General features: G+C 37.6%; 1 protein-coding gene across 6 annotated transcripts in view; it reads left to right on the top strand.

Moving 5' to 3' along the window:
* Nucleotides 1-4,924: 4,924 nt before the first annotated feature.
* PIP5K9 (phosphatidyl inositol monophosphate 5 kinase) overlaps nt 4,925-17,996 on the top strand; it is a 437,711-nt gene continuing 424,639 nt past the window's right edge. Inside the window, exons 1-2 of one of the 6 annotated variants that reach the window (XM_089384294.1) lie at nt 4,925-5,033; nt 5,307-5,480. The gene's annotated coding sequence lies outside the window, so the exon portion shown is untranslated. The other 5 variants (XM_089384292.1, XM_089384293.1, XM_089384296.1 and 2 more) reach the window with 5 other exon arrangements.

A 17,996-nucleotide genomic window follows, 5' to 3' on the forward strand; every position in this document is an offset into this window, starting at 1 on the left:
TGACTTTTTGAAGAAATGTTTTTAAATCTCATAATTTCATAAATTAAAATGTTGGAAATGTATCTATGTGATAAATATTTTCAATAATATTTAATGTGGGTGTATGCATGACATTTTAAGAAAAAACTTTTCATTCTCAATCATCTTATTATCATAAAGATTTGTTAGAATACTAGGAGTATACAAAGGATAATCTTGTGGGATTGTTGCCCTCCATATCTAGTTTTTTGTCTTACTTATTGCTATCTTTTGTAACTATATATATAAAGATCCGATGATGCTATCTAGAAGGTGATAAGAATATCTTTTTGGTTCTGACCTTAAGGCCTCATTTCATAGATAAGGATTGAATCAAGCTTTTAAAAACCCGCACAATGTATATTTTCCACAATCAAAGGATTATTTATTTATTTTTCTGAGGGAAAAATATTATTATCATAAATATTGCAAATTCTTTCGACCTATAATAATTAAAAATTGTTCAACACATCATTTTATTAGGGAGCTAGTACTAATTTGTTTTTATTTTACCAGTGTTGATTATCTTTCCAATAATTAAAAAAAGAGATACTTTTGATATTCTAAAATAGAGTGATCACCTCCTTGTAATATCTTGATTTTCTTTTATCCTTTTATTCTTTATCATATCACAAGTTTTTCTTAAATTTAGATGTAATAATGTTTTTACTATTATTGTTATTCTGCGAAATGGTCTCTTCGTTTATTTCTCAATAATTTAACTGAGACTTAACATCTTTACGCCAATCCTACCTAAGTTGCAAGCAGTTTTGGGTGGAGTTTGAAGCAATCTTAAAAAACCTCTTGTCTTCCATGTTATTTATCTTGTTCCTATATATTAGGTACCTAGTCATAACTATGCTCCCAATGGGGTGATACTCTTTTCTATTAGGAGGATAAGATATGGTGTGTTGCCTTTAATTTCGAGATTATGAGTTATAAAACACTTTTGGATTTGCTTTATTTTTCTACATGATTCTCTAGAGATGTTGCAACCTGAAAGTTCACAACCATATATAGCATGAGTGACATGAATCTCAATGAGGAGTTTCTTCTTACCATATTGCCAAAGGTTCATCGATTTATAATTGTTTTCAAGTCCATAATAAGTTTTCCACCCTTTATTTATCATTTTCTCATTGTTATGGTTGTAGTTAATCTTGTGATGAAATTTGATTCCAAGATATCCACAAAAAGTCACTTCCTTCAAGTTTTTTGTTTTTTCTTAGGAAGAAAACCATAGCTTTATTTATAGAAATAAACAAAACTACATTTTGTAAATACGCATACAAAGTTTTGTAGATCCATGCGGTGGCCATAAAGAAAACCAAGTCTCCCAACATAAGACATACATCTTAACAACATGACCCGAGAAGTCCACACAAAAAAACCCAAAAAGGAAGAGAGATACATCTCAGAGCATTATGATAAAAAATAAAAAAATATTACAAAAAAAATTGGGCCAAAAACCAAGAATAAACAAACATATGTCCAAAAACCTAGCCCAAAACTCACAAGCGAGAGAGCCCAAAGCATTGAACCCTGAGCAATGAAAGAAGGAGCAGAGGGTGGTGAACAAAGTGAGGCAACAGCAAAAAACCACAATGATCGAAGCCTAGAACAACTTCATGACATACATTTGTAGACCCCGAACTAAGGAAACTCACAACAACACATGAAAGGCTGCGATGATAGCAACAAAGCGAAACCAACAGAGGAAATGGCCGAAAACCCAAGCGAATGAAGCTTAGATATTGTGGCGAAACACCAACACCCAAGCATGCAACATGCGAGCCCTTCACTAGTGATGCAAGGTGTCAACAACAACAAAGACCAAGCGATTGCGACAAACCAAACCAGGGAAGAGGGGAGACTAGGGTTTCCCCAACTGCCGCACATTCAAATGGCATTCTACCTAACACTTCCTCCAAGTTGTTGTCATACATGAAATTAACATAAGTGAGCTTTTTGTATTTAATTATTATAACCTTCATTTTGTTAGTATTAGCAACCATACTCATATTGGAGAAGAAATCCTTAAGGATTTTTAGTTGCTTGTTGAGATTATAAAGACTCCTCACCAAAAGAGCAATATTATCAATGTAAATAAGAGTGACGATGACTATATTAATGAGAGTTAAACCAACACAACTTGTGTCTTCTAAACAACTCCCTAACTTGTTAATGTATATGCCAAAAAAAGTGGAGGATATGGGACAACCTTGTTTAATTCTCATATTGCAATTCTTTCTTACAACCAACCCTTCATATTCTTAAATCTAAGAATACTTTTTTTTACTAAGCTTGTTGATCTATTCTATTGTATTTAATTCGTAAAATACAATATTATAGAAAAGCAAAGAGGCTACAAGGATGGTCTACTGGGGGGAAACTAGACCAACCTTTAAATGTTAAGATATAAACTCAAAATACATCCTTGATTAGAGGGTTAACAAAAAAACCAAAAATCATTTCAGCTTGCCCTTTGAGAAACCAGGTCATGTCAAGTTTTAAATACAAAAGAACAATTGAAATTCTAAGAGATATCTAAGTAGGTCCATCACATAAGAAGTGTAACCCGCCTTCGTTTGGGGTCTAATAATATAATTTGGATTCAAAATAAATGCAAAATTGATAAAAATAGAGATGTGACCCACAATAAGAGAACTTAAGGTTAGGTGTGAGTTCATTTATCCTCAACATCCGAAGGAGAGTAAATCACAATGGGATTGTCTTTTAAGCATCCTCTCAACTCAGAGGAGAGTACCCCTTTGTTTTTTCTCATCAACTAGGAACATAGGGTAATCAGAAGTTGGCTTTGCTCCTCTAAAGTCTCGAACTACTACCAGAATTCTTGTTACTTTGAATCCTAAGCAAGCAAAGCATTAGCAACAAAAGTTTTGTCATGCCAATAGAGATCAATAATTTAGAAAAAAATTAACGACTCTTGTGCGGTTGGTGCCCAAATCTGGAACAAAATTATTTATTAGTTAGTCAACTTGTCTTCTTTACAAGCTAATTCCACTTTCACATCTTCTTCGAGGGCCTTAATCTTTTCTTTTTTAACTAGACCTACAAAATTTCGAATCAACAACCTTTCACATAAGGGGTGCCTTCACAATACACTCTACTACCAAATGTTCTACACCCCGTAGGATTACATGGCCTTAATATATTATTAATGACACATATAAATGACTACTGAAAGGTGACACTGGCAACAAAAGCGTTGTTCTTTGTCTTAGTTTATTAGAGAGGGGTTTTTCCTCAATGCGAGGAGTGAGGAGCCATGATAACTAGAGCAAGCAATAAATAGTAATAAGGGAGGTGTTAAAGGGAGCTTTAAACCTAAGCCAGGGATAACAAAACTATGCATGGTGGCTATTGAAGGGGCCAGCATGTTAATGTCTTGTTGCAAGAGAGCCAAATCGATAAGATAGGGTGCATGCTCATTGTACTAATTTCACTAGTTTACACATGTTTTGCATTGGGATCAATTGCATCATTTAAGCAACTTGATGTTGGTAAAACCCCATCCTATGTTCAACCTCGTGCAAACTATAAACACCTCCTACCTCATCCACAAAAGTAGGGGCGTTGATCGACCAACATATCATTGGTAGCATGGTAATGCCATCCCGTTGCATGCAACTCTCTGCCATGTCCACTAAACACCCAATATAGGGAATCGATATTGTTTTATAAAAAAATCTTAAAAATGAATTTTATCTTTAATCACACAACCCCACCACCAAAAGAATTAACAACTAGGCTGAGCTCATATTCGTGCGACATGGAGTCAATTCCCACTGCTACCAATATAATCCTTAAGTGTGATCACCCCATCCCTACAACATACACATAGATTACTTAAGAAATTTAAACATAAGTCATTTATCACTTACATATCTTTAAATAACATGATCTTGCAAAATAAATTACTCCAAAAAAACTCAAATCTTTTTATATTATTTAAATTACAATTTTTAAATATATATATATATATATATATATTTTTTATTAAATTGCAATTTAAAAAAATATATTTTATTAATCAATTTAATTATTATTTTTTAATTTCACAATCTTATTTTTTTGGACGAGTTTCAACTTTATTATGAAAATAAAAAAATCAAGTTCTAAATATCTTTTATCATTGAAACTACTATTCAAGGAAAATATCAGATCCTCGTAAACAAATCATAATTATTTATAGGGAACTTCCACATAAGGACATAATACCATCAACAACATCTTATAAAAGGGAATGAACTGAACTTAAATGCTTTGATTGCCTAACATTCATAATCTTCTTTAAAGGTACTAAGTGGAGTACGACCTCAATTTCATGTTTCTATACCCCAGGAGGGCTAGTCGTGTACCCCGCTTTTATATATTTTCCATTGTGATTTATTTAAACGTTTTAACAGAACTGAAATACTTAAAAAAACCAAAACTACATAGCATTATTATAAGAAATAAAATATCGCCACAATTTTCACAGAGCATGCCAAAGTCTATATATGTGTAGAATATGCCAAATTCTCGTTCATTTTGTCTCTGTTAAAACATAAATTAATCCGCATGTAATTTGTATAAAATGGGAGCCACCCAGATTCTGATGACATAACAAACTGGCCAATTTTGTCACGTTATCCCTAACATTCTGCAATAATCATTTTGATTAATTCTCAATCTTTTACACAGTTAATCCCCGTGCATTTCCTTTCGACGGCGAGATACGCAACTGGTTTTACCGGCAAGTTGCCACCTAAAATTTCTGTTGGATCACCGCATCCACAACTTGGAATTTATTTTTTTTAAAGAGAAAAACCCTAGAGGCTGAGAGCAAAGCCCCTTTATGTCTCCTTCCATTCATGACTTCAGACACGGGTAAGGCTGAGTGAAGGGAAAGGCTGAGTGGAGGGAATGTGATTAGGATTGGTTTGGAATTAATACCGAGACAGCTATCTTAGAAGACTTAAAGTGTCTTTTATCAAATTAAAAATGATAATGTGAGTGGGCCATGGGCGAAGCTGATATGGAAGCAATTACTTCATATTATGTTTGTTTTAACAATGTCCGATTTGGAATAATAGGGTGAAAAAATCAAAGAAACCAGACTTGGACTTGGGGTCATGGATACATTTGGAATAATACGGTGAAAAAATCAGAAAAGCCAGACTTGGACTTTGGGTCATGGATACAGGCAGTTGAGTTTTTAATCATGGGTTTTCAGACAAGGGACTATTGCTTGTCACTCATTTTGTTGCCTTGATCCATTGCAGGGCCGATGGGAAGAGTCTATTCATTCCATTCCAGTTCAAGCTCCGAAGGAACGTGTAACCGCAGGCTTGATGCTTCATAATCTTATTTAGTTTGAGAGCTCCAGTGTTCAATTGCTCGTCTCAGTGCCTGATTGTCAGCAGCGATCGGTCCCATGGACTGCGATTGGTACCAGAGTATGCCCTTTTTATTTTTTATTTTCTCTTGGCCTTTTCTTCAATTCCCTGTGTTTAATCATCACAATGCAGAGCACTGAATAATGAAACCCTTTTTTTCCCCACTAGACTAGTCTCTCAAGGGCTGCCAGAGCTTAAGCATGCATTTGAAATAAAGTCCCTTTTTTAAACCTGCAATTTCAGCCCAACGCATATGACCATGCGGTTAATCGCAAACATATGGTAACTGTATGCATCTTTTAACCAATGGTTGCTAATTTTCTCTGTCCTACCGGAAATTTAATCTCAGACATCGGAATTTGGAAAGGAGCTATGGCTCAGGGCTAATCATGGAAAATTAGGGCTAATTTGAAAAAGAATCCTAGTTCAAGCTGCTGTGTTATGAATTTTTTTAGGAATACCGCGTCAACAGTTAAGAAATTGCGGCGTCGAACTGGTGAATTTGTGTTGCCATAACTGTTCTTATCCCGTTTTCCACATTCCCTTTTTCCAGTCAATCTTCTGGGATCTCTTTAATCTGGTTATGACTCCCTAGGAGGCTGCGCTTTTCTGCACTTTGGTGATTGGCAATAATTACCTGAGGACTTTGGATGTATTATGTGATGGGTGGCTGAGATTCACTGCACTCAATGCCTAGTTTGCTATTGGGCATTGTTGAAATTTTACGCGATGGCTCAAAAACTTGAAGTGCAATTCATTTCACAATATTACATTTCACAATATCACATACATGAATAATATTGTGAAATGAATTGCACTTCAAGTTTTTGAGCCATCGCGTAAAATTTCAACAATGCCCAGTAGCAAACTAAGCATTGAGTGCAGTGAATTTCTGTATATATACATGTACAGAATTTTTTACTCATGTTATCTTATAGAAATATATTTCTATTATATATATACGCATCTCTTTGGCGGACTTTACGTCAATTTTCCAGGCAACAATTACTCAAAACATTCATATAGCTGTGATATTTCAACGGAGCTATTGGGGTTGGGGTCAATATGTTGACAGCGTCTGGTGAATGATCTTAGCACTACTTGCTCACTCTTAGTCCAATTTTGCATTATCATAGATAGCAAAACCCCAAATTTTTAACTCCAGAGAGTCCAATTTCTCGGCCAAACAGAGCATGGCATAATTGACAGTGCAGGGCTGCGATTGAAATCAACACTGCTGTTGCTTCTGCTCATTCCGATTGGCGTATCAATGCACTCTGTATAGTTAGTGTAGCAATCAACAAGCAAGGAGTTGATAGCCTGTTTTCCTGTACAGTTTTCAAGTGATAGCAATCAACAAGCAAGGAGTCGATAGCTTAGTCCAAATTTACATTATCATGGATATCAAACCCTCAAATTTGTAACTCCAGAGAGTCCAATTTCTTGGCCAAACAGAGCATGGCATAATTGACGGTGCAGGACTGCGATTGAAATCAACACTACTGTTGCTTCTGCTCATTACCATTGGCGTATCAATGCACTCTGCATAGTCAGTGTAGCAATCAAAAAGCAAGGAGTCAACAATTTGTTTTCCTGTACAGTTTTCCAGTGAAGGTACATTTGGGTCCACTTTACATTGGTAGAGTGATTGCCCCAAACGAAATTAGCAACCTATTCATAAATTTATTTAGACTGAATTGTTTTAATTTATGCTCGAACAAGAGTAAGTCTGATTAGATTCCATTGAATTTGCCAAATTGTGAAGTAGGTTGCAGTCTACTTCAACCAAGTTGCTAGAATTTACTTCAACTTATTCTGACAAAAAGTAGCTAAATATAATCTGGCAATATTGAACAATGGGAAATACACCTTATTCTATTCGCAAAGACAAACCATATTAAGAAAGATGTACCATAATATAAGCCTGCAATGCAAAAGTTGGAGGATGACAGCCTTTTTAAACCTTAAGAAGGCTGAGTTCAACACTTAAAGCAGACAACATCAACTTGCTCCTTAACACGTCCACTTTGCTGCTTGGAGGTTAGACAGTCTCTTCATGGCAACATACATATGTTCTGTACAAGAACATATCTGCCAAACTGAATGTAGTTGTCTGTATGAGAGAAAAAAGGATACTGCTCTCACCTTCTAACAAAAATGACAAGAGGATGGAACTAGCTCATCGAAGGATGATTAATATGATGTATCTGACAAAACTAGGGAAAAAAATGTTTCCACTTACATGAGGAAAAAAGAAGTCAAGTGTATTCGTTCATTAAATCTGATGCTAAAGGGACTCTACAAAAGTAAATCACTACCAAAAAGGAATGACTTTGTGCAATACAATATCCTCAGTTGTTGCTAAGGCAAAAATATATTAAACTTTAAAGCACTAGTTGAAAGAAAGAGCACGGAATTTGAAGATTTTTGAAACTAAATTCTGTCTTTTTATTACCCAACAATGCATATTTATAATACAAAAGGATGACAAAAGTAGAGACTGGAGATGAAATTTGATCATCAGGTATTGATCAATCTAGCCTTAAATAAATGGAACTTATTAAATACAGTTTTATTCACATAAGAAGCAGTATGATAACTCGATGTACCAACAGTAGACAAAAGAATCTTTAGCGCTGATCTTTAATTTTACTTATTCTTATTAAATGTTATCAATTATAAATTTGACAAAGTACTTTCATTCCAAAAAGTATTTGGGAAGTGTGGGGGAGTGGTTGTGAGGCATCTATGTTGGAACTTTTCTGGTAGCAAATTTGGTTGGGATTTGGTTCATGCCCGATTTGGAGTTGGAAACTGGATGATCAACATATTGCTGAAACACTTGCTTTCAGGAGGGAAAGGAATTTCGTTTTCGAATTATTTATGGGTTTTGGAATCTACATCTTGGACCAAAATGGAAAAATTTCTTATAGTTTATGACAGAGTAACTAATAGGTGACATCCAAAACTTCATTCCTTCAGAAGAGCAATATAAGATGAACATTCTGATGCAGGGACCTAGCTGGAGAGATTGGGTGTGGTCATTTGGTAAGGCTCTTTATTTTTATGATACCAGGAGGATTTATCGTCTGCTTTGCAAGAAGTTGCACTTAGCCCCTACTTTGAATCCTAGATGGCCTTTGATGGATCCTGAAAAGAGATGAATTGAAAGATTGCATAGTCTGTGGACCCTCAAAATCTCCGTTAAGCTCAGAGTCTTTGGCTGGTTCATTATTTATCAAGGTTGTCAACAAAGGTTCGCCTAGCCAAAAGTGGATTCACAGATAACAGGTGCTTAGTGTGTGGGAAGGAGGGAAACCTCAACCATATTATGTGGAACTCCAAATATGCACTAGATTGTTGGCATTAAGTTCGACTTCAATTTTCCTCTATTTTCCAAGGCACCATCCATTTGTGTGCATTGCTTCTTGGGGATTCAAAACAATTGGTTTTATTCATCTTCTTGGTTCTATGGAATTGTATTACAGTTTTTGCTCTGCTTTTTCTTTGGAAAAAAGCAATGCAAAAGTATTTTTGATGAAGCCGCTTGTCCTTGCTCTCTGAAGAGCAAGCGACTACGTTCCTTCCTCAGGCAAAGTCAATCCTTCGACAATGCTGCCATTATATACGTAATTACGGAGTCGTGTAAGTTTTTATCTCTTCCTTTCTTGAATCTTGTTGAGAAGAGGTATGCTGTTAATTGCTTGTGAAGGCTACTTGTTGATTTGGATGCTTAAGAAGCAAGGTGCTTCTGCTTATTCCGATTTGATATCAGTCTCAGTAGTGCTAAGAAGAGCTTGATTTTACATTTGCCCATGCTCTTTTATATATTGTTCTACTTTTGCATATATTTTTGTGTAATGTAAGCAGTGTTTTCTCATATAAATTTAATCTTATATTCTGTTTTATTTAGAGAATGTGCATTTACCTAGTTTTGCATGTATGGATCTTATTGTACTTAACTAATAACAGTCCATGAAAAATGTGTGTATGTCTTTTTTATGAAGACTTCAACATGCATGCACTACATATGCTCAAATTATATCTTCACTTTAAAGATGCTTTCGTTGCTAATCTGGCATTTCTGACATGGTCACATCAAGCATGTACTTGAAGCTTTCAAATTTTTTCTTGCTTAATCCATTAGAAAAAATTAAAATATCTACTAGTTAATCTTGTGATATGCAATGGATCAATTCAATCTGCTTGTTTTGCACTTTTCTCTTTTGTAGTAATGCTGAAACTCAATGTCCTAGGCCCTGGCACGAAACACAGCTTCGTGATGATTGGATAATGCATGATTATCACAAAAGATGAACCACACTTGTTGGTTCCAAACGCGTCGGCCAAAAATTTCTCTTATGTGATTTCTAGCGAAAGACTTTGGTTAATTCATTATGGATCACAGAAGCTTGAATATGGTCAAATTATCAAGGTCGACCTCTTCTATACGTTGGCTCACCTAATCCAATAGTCATGTGTCTTGACCCCCACCGATTGGTATATATAGAGGTGCTTTCTCCCTCATTTGAATCATCCAATAAGGCTATATACCTTTGAAATTTTCGGTGGAGAAATGTGAGCCTAAGCCGCAGCAAGGAGAGCCTAAGGACAGCGTGGAAGAGGGCAAAAAGGTCAGCGTACTTCTGTGATTGGGCCGCAGGAGCTGTAGGGACAACGTGGCACATTTGAAGGGTTGTTTTGCTTGTGTTAAGGGTTGTTCTTTGGCTGGGTTTGCAGGACAGAATTGGAGCCTAACCGCAATAAGAAGAAAACCTAAAGACAACGTGGAAGAAGCCTAAGGGACAACATGGTTTCTCTGTTTGCTGTAGGTGACAATGTGGAGGAGAAAGGACTGTTTTAAGGTGTGAATAGGGTTGTCTTAAGTGCGAATTAGGGTCAGCGTGAAATGTTGTCTAGACCGAGGAAAATGGAAGGATAAATGCAGTTGTTGAGGGCATTTGTGTGGGTCTGTTGTGGAGACAAAAGCTACAAGAAGTTGCTGAGCTAGGCTGCAGGCCATAGCCAGCAACTTGAGGCTGTTCTAGGTGCTGCGTTAAGGGTTATACAGCCAGCAAGGAGCAGCGTGGTGATCCTTGTGATGCAGTGAAGGAAGGAGGGTCTTGTGGAAGGAAAGCCGCAGTCCTCTAGGTGACTGTTGGAGCAGTTTTAGGGCTGACATATTTCTGTGTTTATGCCCTAACCAGTATTCAGAATTGCAGTATAGAAATCTTCAGCCCTTGGTGCCAGAATTGAAATTTCATTGAGTCAACTTCATGGTTAAGAATCTTGATATCAGATCTCCTATTTGGCAAGTCAGTATTGACTTTAAATCATTGTTCTCTCTCTCTCTCTGCTGAACTATTGAAAAATATATATAAGAAGAATTGATCAAGGGTTCCCCACATTGGGGTTTGCCCCTGGCTGGTGCCACATCTTGTGTCCTCTTGTCTTGGCTTGTCTTCTACTGTTTATGTTTATGTTCTATCTGCATTTTACTATCAAGTTGATGTGATTGCTAATCTGGATATGGATATTGGGCTAATAGAGAAATTGAAGTAAAAATTCTCTAAAGCATAGAACATATGATTGTTTCCTAAATTTAACATAGTATCGGAGCTCAGGTGAGGACAAGCCCAAGCATAAGAGATTGCAATCACCAAGAAGCATCTGAGGAATTTCATTGACTTGAACCTTCAGCCCTCCGTGATAAGTCTGAGGTCAAGAATGACAAATCTGTGACATTCTCTTAAGATCACGGGCACCAATCTAGGAACAACTCTATCATCACGAGCAAAGGTTGGAAGTCATCAAGGTATGTTCTTGTACTCATAAGATGTGTTTTGAGTAATGTCAAGATATTTTCGGAGGATTATTTAGCAGTCCTATTTTGATACTGTATCATCATCATAAGCATATAGGAGGATATACTTAGAAATCGAAATCTTCTATGATCTCTGGAAATAGGGCCGAACCACTGTAGATCCTTGTTTGAAGTATTGCAACCCTCGCTTTAGAGGACTGTATCATTCTTAGAAGAATAATTTCTCTCTGGGATTCTCGTATTTTAAGATCCATGGAACGTTTCAGATGACAGATATATCCATCTCATCCCTTTTTGGTTCATTGCATATCTTTGAGCATTTGAAGCCGAGTTGTTAAAGGGTATATTGAAGTCAATCCAATTTGAGCATGAGCACTGGATCTTTGCTGAGAACAGTCATATTCTACTCTAGGCATATACCCTTTGTAGAGTTCGTTGACAACTCTGAATATAAGTATCACCCTTGATTATCCTTTGCGGCATACATTCTGGGAAATCTTTCAGATCAAGGAGCAATATTGGATCAATGACCGAATTGCTCTAACTATTGCAGTCTCTTGGGCATATATGTATATCGACACATCTCTCAGTCATAACCCGACAGTTGAGCAAAAGTCTGCGAAGGCACTATGGGATTGATCGCTTGATATTTCAAGGCAATACATCCTTTCTTCTTAATACCAACTCTAAGGTTTTGAGTGACCTTGCCCTGAGCTTGATTTGAATCTTGATCTCTAATGATGATGTAATTCTGGCAACGTTTGATTGGTGGTCTTCAAGAAGGTATCTCAGCTCAGTAAACCTTGACAGCTATATACATCTGTCTGAAAAGAATTCTGGGCTATATTATTGTTGTTGGCAAGTAAGGCAGCCCATACTCTGTGCTAAGGGTTCAGTGCACTAATTTGAAGTTTAAAGTCAAGCACTCAGAACTTTTCTATTTTGAAATGTGGTTCTTGGTTGATAGATCTATTTTGAAATACTGAAATCATTCAAAGCTCAGTTTATAATGAAACATCTCCATGAGCAAAGTCGAAGGGCAGACGTATCAGCTTGATAGAAAGTCAGTTTGAAATCATCCACTGAATTAAGCCAGTTTTTCTGGAGATATAGATTTGGGTTGAAAATTGGATGCTTGCAGAAGTTGTCACAGCAACATGATCACTTATATTAATAAGCAGAAAAGGCTCCCCTCTTGTTAAGTTGCATCACTGATACACATTATCGGCAGAATGTTGCAGTGACCTTGTCAGAGGCTGTATCATTCAGATCAAGGATAGACCTTGCTTCACAGGTTAAACAAGAATAGGGCAATGTTACTAGAGATTCGTTATTTCTGGACATGTATTAGTATTATCTGAGGGATAATGCTAAGAAGCCTTGTTTGTATGGACCATGATGATTACCTACCTATATTGGGTAATGTTGGGGTCATCCTGAAAGTATGAAGATCTGTAGCTATCAAGGACAGTATCTTGTGCAGTAAAGTTTCTTATTTATATATGATATCAATGGCACTATCACAGCTAAACATCATTTATGTTCTCTTGTCAGCCCAACATTTTATATGATATCACTACAAGAATGGTAGCGATTGTGTCATATTATAGGCCCAGCATGTTGATGCCTGTGCGATCATTGGAAAGACTATCCGTTGAATCATCATCTTCTATGAAGAGGCTATAGAGATATTCCAGTAATGAAACTGAATCACCTTTGACTTTGATAAGAGGTGCTGCATCTGAAGCTTTCATTCTTAAAGATCAGAATGGCCTTTGTTGAAGTAATCTCAAAGAAAGATGTCTTCTCCTGCTTAAAGAAGAACCTTGTCAATTCTTGAGACTGTTACTCTCTGACCTAGAACTTCCTTGATGGGAAGCTCAGAAGATTAATCAAATCTAGGCTCCAGTGGGAGCTATAAAATCTCGGGATTTATAGCTGGCTGAAGACAGACTGATGAATATGATTTGAATTAGAGGGAGCTATGATACAGCTATTGATAACATCTGTCCAACAGATGTTAACCCTCTCTTTTATCAAAGTAAGAGGGAGATTTTCTTAAGGTGCAGACCCTTTCATTCAAATGTAAGAGGGAGTTGGCTTCTGAATTTGAGATGAAGGACCTAGGACCGATGCACTACTTCCTAGGGTTGGAGGTCTGGCAAAAGCCATGTGAAATTTTCCTATGTCAAAGAAAATATGTTATGAAGATATTGGATGGTAGACTACAAGCTTGTGACTACCTGATGGAACTTAACTTTAAGAAGTTATGTGGTAGTGCTGCCGGACCTAAATTGGGAAATGCTTTTGAGTATCGTCAACTCATAGGAGCACTGATGTTCTCGGTGAACTCCCGTCCGGACATATGTTTTGCAGTTAACACATTGAGCCAATATATGGTTGAGCCTCGTCATTTACAGTGGATTGGTGCCAAGAATCTTTTGAGATATCTTCAGTGCACAATCACTCATGGACTGAGGTACAGTGCCGGAGATGTAAGGCTGCATGGTTATTTTGACGCTGATTGGGCTGGCAGTATGGTGGATCACAAGAGCACTTCTGGATGTTGTTTTTTCTTTGGGTTTTGCTTTGATATCCTGGATGAGCAGGAAGTAGAAATCGGTTGCCTTGAGCACTGCTGAGGCCGAATGCATAACTGCTAGTATGGCCTCTTGTGAAGCTGTCTGGTTGAGGAAGCTCTCCAGTGAGCTGCTTGGACATGTGCTGGATACCACCGTGATCCTCTTTGACAACCTGAGTGGGATCCGATTATCAGAGAATCCCGTGTTTCATGATCGCTCCAAGCATATAGATATCAGGTACCACTTTATCCGGGATATGGTACAACGAGGAGCAATAAGGCTCCATCACATTGAGTGTGAAGATCAGGTCGCCGGTATTCTGACAAAGCCCCTGGAGAAGGTCAAGTTCTTGGCCTTTCGAGAACAACTTGGAGTCGTGGAGAGACCCTCTTATAAGTGTCCTATATGATATGGACATTGAGATCTAGGAGCTCCGGGGGGCTTGGGGTACTTCTTGGAGTGATGGGCAACCATAAGGTGAGTGGTTCAACCTTCCCCTAGTGGTTTGTTGTATTCAGGGTGAGTGGTTCAGCTTTCCCCTGTGATACGCCCTGGCGACATGTAGGCAGGATGAATGGTTCATCCTTCTCCTATTAAGACATCCTACCCATGCAATCTGGGACTCATGGGAAGTACCTCTCATATGGCTAATGAGTAGGGAAATGAGAATGGGGACCATAGTACTACCGATGGATGCATCGTGTACTACCGTTCTCCGTATGCTAGGATGACCGATATTGATCTGGGATCAATTGGAACTGACTTAGGGTTAGTTCGAGTGATATGAGACACTCTCTTTTGATTGGAACTGACTTCGGGTCAATAAGAGTGGTATGAGACACTCTCTTTTATCTGGGACTGACTTCGGGTCAGTAGAGAATGGTATGATACGTTCTCGATCACTTCTTCTTCTTCACAGTTCAGCAGAGCAGAGCAGTGAATTGATGGCAGAGATAGTACCGATTGGCAGATGGATTAGCAGATGGAGTTCTCCCTGGTTGAGAGGGAGTGTTAAAATTGGCAACTAGGGCCAAACTTCACATGGGTCATCTTATTTATGACAGCTGATATTTTTCTTGGATTCTTCTCATCCGAGAGGTGTAGGATTGATCTAAAGATCATCCGATTTCGACATGTACAAATGAAGTTATGAATTTATTTTGATTATGGTCAAATTATCAAGGTCAGCCTCTTCTATACGTCGGCTTACCTAATCCAATAGTCGCGTCTCTTGACCCCGACCGATTGGTATATATATAGGTGCTTTCTCCCTCATTTGAATCATCCAATAAGGCTATATACCTTTGAAATTTTCGATGGAGAAATGTGAGCCTAAGTTGCAGCAAGGAGAGCCTAAGGACAGTGTGGAAGAGGACAAAAAGGTAAGCATACTTATGTGATTGGGCCGCAGGAGCTGTAGGGACAGCATGGCACATTTGAAGGGTTGTTTTGCTTGTGTTAAGGGTTGTTCTTTGGCTGGATTTGCAAGACAGAATTGGAGCCTAATCGCAGTAAGAAGAAAACCTAAAGACAATGTGAAAGAAGCCTAAGGGACAACATGGTTTCTCTGTTTGCTGTAGGTGACAGCGTGGAGGAGAAAGGACTGTTTTAAGGTGTGAATAGGGCTGTCTTAAGTGCGAATTAGGGCCAACGTGAAGTGTTGTTTAGACCGAGGAAAATGGAAGGATAAACGCAGTTGTTGAGGGCATTTGTGTGGGTTTGTTCATGTTGTGGAGACAAAAGCTACCACAAGTTGCTGAGCTAGGCCGCAGGCCATAGCCAACAACTTGAGGCTGTTCTAGGTGCTGCGTTAAGGGTCATACAGCCAACAAGGAGCAACGTGGTGATGCCTGTGATGCAGCGAAGGAAGGAGGGTCTTGTGGAAGGAAAGCCACAGTCCTCTAGGTGACTGTTGGAGCAGTTTTAGGGTTGACATATTTCTGTGTTTATTCCCTAACCAGTATTCAAAATTGTAGTATAGAAATTTTTAGCCCTTGGTGCCAGAATTGAAATTTCATTGAGTCAACTTCATGGTTAAGAATCTTGATATCAGATCTCCTATTTGGCAAGTCAGTATTGACTTTAAATCATTGTACTCTCTCTCTCTCTCTGTGCTGAACTATTGAAGAATATATATAAGAAGAATTGATCAAGGGTTTCCCCACATTGGGGTTTGTCCCTGGCTGGTGCCACATCTTGTGTCCTCTTGTCTTGGCTTGTCTTCTACTGTTTATGTTTATGTTTATGTTCTATCTGCATTTTACTATCATGTTGATGTGATTGCTAATCTGGATATGGATATTGGGTTAATAGAGAAATTGAAGTAAAAATGCTCTAAAGCATAGAACATACCATTGTTTCCTAAATTTAACAATTTGCGACCCATCCACATTGATATGAATGGGGATGAGTTGAGGCTGATAGTGCATCCAACAACTATTGCGAGATAAGATCTTTGTAGCTATCATTATTCATGATGACATATGCTACCTTGTGTTTGATTTGGCAGTTGTGACTACGAAGGGGTTTTCCTATTTCTAGCATAAAAGTCTTTGGCCCTAAGGACTAGTTAAGCATAAGAGGAGTGAGGCTTACATCAAATTTAAGAATCTCCTATCTCGTATTATTGTTTAACAAGGAGGGATTTGGCCTTCTTTGCCTACAATATTGGACATTTTGCATTGGTGCAGTTGGGCTTCTTATCATATAGGTGCTATACCTTTTCTTTTTGTTATGAGTAAAAGAGGTGGTATTGACTATCCTCTTGCTTTGAACACTATTGCTGGGCATGGTCCTTGTGGTTGACAGAGAAGGGAAGAAGAAGATATGGATCCCGTTTTTTCTAAGTATTGTGAGGATTGCGAGTGGGCTTGTGAAAATTGGCTTTAGTGCTTGACTTAATCTTAAAAGCATGTTCTAAAGAAGTAATGAGGGAGAGCACTATTTTTTTTCTTTCTTATTTGGAATTAAAATAGAATTAAATTTGATTACGAGAGTCTCTTTAGGATCTTATACCTCTAACTCGATATAAGGATGATTAAATTGGTGATCATATTATTGGATAGTCTGATTGAGTGATTGTTAGAGTTGCAACCAATGGTAAACATGGTGTCCTTTTATCCAAGTGGTAGAAATACTTTCGAATTGTAGCTTTTGAAATCATTCAATTATTGGACAGATTACTAGTTTGTGGTGGTCTATAGTTGTATGAGACTGCTGCTAGCAAGTGAGGGCTTGTTTTTCTCGATTTACTTTAGAGACAATAGTCTTTTGTGTTCTAGTCATGTTGTAGACACTAATCTTTTTGTGTAGACATGAGACCTTGTTTTGCTCGTAAATGAAAGCTATTTGCACATTGTATGGGGAGTGCCTTGCATGAGGAGGTGCCATGTGTATTTGGTGGTACCTTCAAACCCTTTGACTAAGTCAAAACTACCTTTAAAAGAAGAGCACTCCATTTGGGAAGTTTTCTAGTAGCTTCTTAATGATACTTGAATGAAAAGGAGGTTGGTGGAAGAATATTTTATTATTTTTCCTCCTTTGACCACATTACCCTAGGTTTCAAGGAGGTGCTATAAAAGGAGACAAGGATTCCTTTCTAAGGGTGAACTCGTGTGATTCTCTACAGGCCATGTACATTGTTTTTTGCAGGCAAGAGAGAAAGGGCTAATGATAGGGTTGTACTTTCAAGCTTCATCTTGTTCTTCTTTTCTTGTAGGTCATGTTGCCGCCTCACTTACACACCTAAGTCAATGTGGGAAAAATCCTCAACCCCACTAGGTGTGGCCTTGGTGGCAAAACTTAGAGAAGGGGTTGTCACCTAATGCCAGCTCTCTCTGTTTAGGCTTTCTCCTAGCTAAAGCTAAGGAGGTGTACCCTAAGGAAGGTTTCTAAAAGGAAGCTTGTTAAACTAACAAGTTCTAGGAGATAGTTAGCACATCAATTAGAGCATTTACCATTCCACAACTAAAAAAGATAACTTGAAGCAAATGATTAGCAAGTACAAATAACTATGAGCATACAAATATTGACAATGTAGATATAACAAATAGATTCAATAAGATGGATCTTGCAAGGAAAGTATATGTGAGTAGACCATTGCCGATATAATATACTTGCAAGAGATATATGTTCAAAGTGAAATCATAATACTTGCATGTAAAATATATT

The sequence above is a fragment of the Pinus tabuliformis genome, chromosome Q (assembly GCF_031772625.1).
Source record: "Pinus tabuliformis cultivar Carrire ecotype Pingquan chromosome Q, CPIR1, whole genome shotgun sequence".
NCBI classification, from domain to species: domain Eukaryota; kingdom Viridiplantae; phylum Streptophyta; class Pinopsida; order Pinales; family Pinaceae; genus Pinus; species Pinus tabuliformis.